The sequence below is a fragment of the Eleginops maclovinus genome, chromosome 11 (assembly GCF_036324505.1).
Source record: "Eleginops maclovinus isolate JMC-PN-2008 ecotype Puerto Natales chromosome 11, JC_Emac_rtc_rv5, whole genome shotgun sequence".
NCBI lineage: Eukaryota > Metazoa > Chordata > Actinopteri > Perciformes > Eleginopidae > Eleginops > Eleginops maclovinus.
In genome coordinates this window covers 18500933-18505619 of record NC_086359.1, presented here as the reverse complement: position 1 = coordinate 18505619, position 4687 = coordinate 18500933, and positions in this window count along the sequence as shown.

Sequence of the window (4687 nt, the reverse complement as noted above, 5' to 3'; positions counted from 1 at the left end):
CCTAGCTCGGGCTCTGTAGCAGACCGAGCCATGTACGGAGAGCTAAGAGGCGGGCATACAGAGTGTCAATCACAAGGCACAAGCCAATGAGAGGGGGGAGAATCTATCACATTTTGCAGCTATCTAAAGGAGGGAGGGGGGTTGCAGACAGTGGCTTGGGGGGCTTTTCATTTCTCTCTTCCTCCTGTATGTGTGAGGGAATGAGTTGGAACATGGCCAGTACAGTAAAGGAGGTATTTACAGTTCTCCACAGCTGTATCAAAATTAGCTGGAGCTCACAGACATGAACTAAAGGACTAAGGATTGCAAATGGTTGAAACCCATTTTCATGAATCCTCAAAAAATAGGACACTTAAGGTCTTAATTAAAGGGTAATAGAATCATCATGTATTGGTAAGAACAATGCATATCCCATGTCTGTGACTCATGGGGGGGCTCACCGCATATCCATGTATATTTCTGGATGAATTGGGAGGCGAATCTGAGGAAAATGGTGACAGACGGGCTGCGAGTGTTGTCTGAGCTCAAATGTCAAGTGGCAGGATACAGGGGGAGGTGAGGCTACAGCTCCAGGTTTAAGAGGGAGGATCTACACATTGTCGCTCAGGATTCCCACAAAAAACTATTGCTACCATATCCTCATTTTACCCATCAGTGACCAATGAAAACGCAGGCAGAGGTGTACACTGAGAGGTAGAGACGGAGGATGAGGAGCCAGACGAATGGGAGGGTGAAATGGTGAAAGGAAGGAGGCAGCCCACTGCCAGGTTTTTTTCCTTTTTCCTTTCAAATGCCTTAGCAACAGCCCCTGATCAGCCACAATTCTATTGGCCAATGTATGACCCCATGTGACTATGTGGACCAATGAGAGGGCTTTGGTGCAGAACTTAAGAAGGGAGCGCTTCACAGGACAGGATATCTGCTAAACAGAGCCCCCTGGTGGCTCACTGAGGATTTGTCTAAAGAGTTCCACACAGAAAGCCATAAAAACTAGCATCTGCTGGTATAGTTATTATACGGCAACATTTTTTACAATGTCACAGAACTGAACAGCTGAAGTTTTATTTTCACTTTTTACTATGTTTTTTTAAATGTATGCATATGTAAGTATAGCTGTATTTGTTCGTGTGTCAACGAGTAAGCCTAGTCCTATGTATTTAAGCATGCATATCAATAATTGTATAGTTGTATACAGTTAACATCTGACTGTGCATTTTTCCGTCAATGTTGAGAACACTTCTAAATTCTATAATAATAATAATAATAGTCTACGTTACACTTTTTAGTTGTTAAACATGCATTAATCTGCAATGTTTTTACGCCATGTTACCATAGATTGTACGAGCTCATTATCATGAGGCACGAAAAGGGAACAAGCTACAAACAAGCCTACAATGCCACCTAGTGTTCAATATGTAGTATTGCCGATGACGTACTAGTTTTAGAAAAGAAATTCAAATGTGAAGTGTGTGCTAAAGAAAAGTCAAATAGGCAACATATTTGTGAAGTAGGCCTATGTATTACATTTGACTATTATACTGCATTAAATATACATATTTAAATCACTGTCTCATGTCAGTTTCCCATTACTAAAATAGTTATATAATAACATATCATTTCTTGAATTTGTCATTACATCTCTCAACAAACTGGCACATTCATACTTTTCTACTGAGTTTTTTTCTAGTCAGAATTTCGATTGACATATCTTTTCATTTTACTCAGATTGTCAAATATTCCCGAGGCTGCCAGAGTGATACACAGACCTATTGAGGGGTTTATTCAAATGCGTGTCATAAAGAAACATACAAGATGATGTTGTCTTGCTTTCCTAAAAGCTTAACTCACATACATTTTTACCATCTAAAGAGAACTTCATCAGTAAATACATCCTGTAACAAAGAGCTATAACATTAGACTCGACAATAGTAAAATTCTCTGCTTCCTCCACTGAAGATGAAACAGCACAGGGCCGCTGAACTGGTTCTGTACTCGGTCAGAATATATAATTTTAATTGGTAAAAATGCTGACAGCTGAAAAATGTCTGTTCGCATAACTGCATCATCAGCCCCAGCTACATAAGTTATGATTGTCATAACTCAGGATTAGATCAGAGAGGCAAGCTGGTCCCTCGATGAATAACCAGTCAGTCACTGAAATTGACTTATTAGGGCAGTGAGGGATTGTTGCTCCAGCTTATCTGACTATCACTTACCATTTGCATAAGACTGCATGAGAAGAGGCCAGCGTAGAACAGCAGCAGACACTCCAGCCATTGATATACAGCACATTTCAACTCCTTTACACTATAGACAATTAGGCCTCTGGTTCCCTATCTTTTTTTGACAGACGCATCCACAGAAATGTAACATACTCACACTCCTTAATCAACACCATTGGTCCAGATCATTTAATGAAATGTTGATGTTATTAATTGCTATTTTTAACAAAGTGAATATTGCCACTTTGAGTTAATGAACTATTTCAGCAGTGTAGTATTAATAATTAAGCTACTCAATACTATTTCCACATACCCCCGAAGTGCCCCCACATGGATTGAATAGTGAACAGTCCTACCAGTGTCAGGGTACCCTACTAGCCTTCACACAAAATGTTAATCAAAGACAAAAAGGTAGAGACTTTAAAAGAGCACAAAGCACCATAAAGAGACACGACATGATCGCAAAGACACTAAAAGGAAATGCAAATAGACACAAATCAACTACAAGCAGACTCAACATGAGTACAAAGAGACGAAAATAACTATTACAAAGAGACACAAAACAAATCCATCCATCCATCCATCCATCCATCCATCCATCCATCCATCCATCCATCCATCCATCCATCCATCCATCCATCCATCCATCCATCCATCCATCCATCCATCCATCCATCCATCCATCCATCCATCCATCCATCCATCCATCCATCCTCATAACTCATGTGTGATGAGATCCATGAAACTGACACAACACGGTCAATGAGAAGAGCAATGAGTGATATTCTGTGAGGGGATAGTCAATGCAACATTGCACCGACAATCATCAAATAGTAGTAGTTCATGTATTTGATCAATAAAATGAGTGTGTGTCCAAACTGTCATGAAGGACTCAAGACAGAGAAATGTTGGAAACAGGAAGAGAGTTTCAGATGGATTCATTTCTCTGTACACAGTGATCTGCCAGGAAGAGTCAAGCAACCATTTTGGCAGAACATTGAACCATTTGGTATGAAATATTCATTGTACTTCATGGCAGATACAGTTTCTTACTTTTGGGGTGTTGGGGGTATTTCTTACTCTGCTTCTTCATATTCATAATTCTCTTCACAACTGGTTTGTGAATCAGTCTAGCTTTTGAACTTGTCAATTTGTCGTAGTTATGCATACATGCTTTATCTGTACCATTCATGATGAATAGCATAGTACCTCTGAAGAGTACTGGCCACTGTAGGCCTTTTGTTCCTCACTGAGACAGATTAGACAGTTTTGCATTTTACCATTACGCTGATAGCATGACTGACTGTAAAACGTCTATGTCCCGTGTTCACCTCAATCTTAGAGTGCATTGTAATTATAGCTACAATAAGATGTATCTATTTAAACAATGACTGTACAGAAAACATATTGCACCACATAGCCTATAAGCAGCAGTTGAAAATAACTAAGTACATTTATTCAAGCACTATACTATACTTGTTGAGGTACACATACTTTACTTGAGTGATCCCATTTACAGTAACAACCACCGAGATCAGATAGTTTAACAGCCTGCAAGCAATACTAGCGATATACATTTATTATGGTGGACCAATAACCAAACTCTTTCAGCTACGCTTTCAGGGTTCTAAGGGACCTCCTTAAGAGTTCCATCTCTTCTTCCATTATTTTCAACTCAGTTTAAAATTTGTGCAGACACACCTGAGAAGTACCAAATAGGAAAGTAGTAGCACCATCAAACAATCCAATCACAAAAGTTTTCTCCCTAAAGGAATACCCTTTCCCTAATTTTTGAAATGTTGAAGTGTTTTATGAAATGTTGAAGTGTTTTATGAAATGTTGTTTTGACTTGCACTTCAGGGCCACCGTACATTTTGGGAGCAAATATTGTACTTTTTACTCCATTATCTGACAACACTAATGATTAGTTAATTTTGCAGGTACATATTTATAATACAAAAAGTAACTAATGCATAATTATGTCATTTTATGGATGGGGATACCTGGCAGTATAAAATGTTATTCATTTAATCTCATCCTTTACCAGCTGCAGAAATTATAAATATTATAAAATAAAGTAATAGAATGCATCACTAGTTATAAACCACAGATATAATAAATATTAGTCTAATAAGGGCTATTTTGATAATGGGTACTTTTAGATTTAGTACTTAATCATTTTATGCAGTAAAATCATTTTGTATTTTACTAAAGTAACATTTTGAATGCAAGGTGTTTACTTGTATTTCTACACTGTGGTGTAATTACTTTTATACTTCAGTAAAATATCTTAGTACTTCTTCCACCACTGCCTAGAAGCTCTATGCACATTTCCATCTGTTGTCCGTGGAAGTGTGTATAATGGACATATAGCAAGTTCCCCAAAACATTCATTAATACACAGAACAACCCAACATACTCAGACCTTGATGACGACATGATGGTCTCATTTTCAACATTAATTT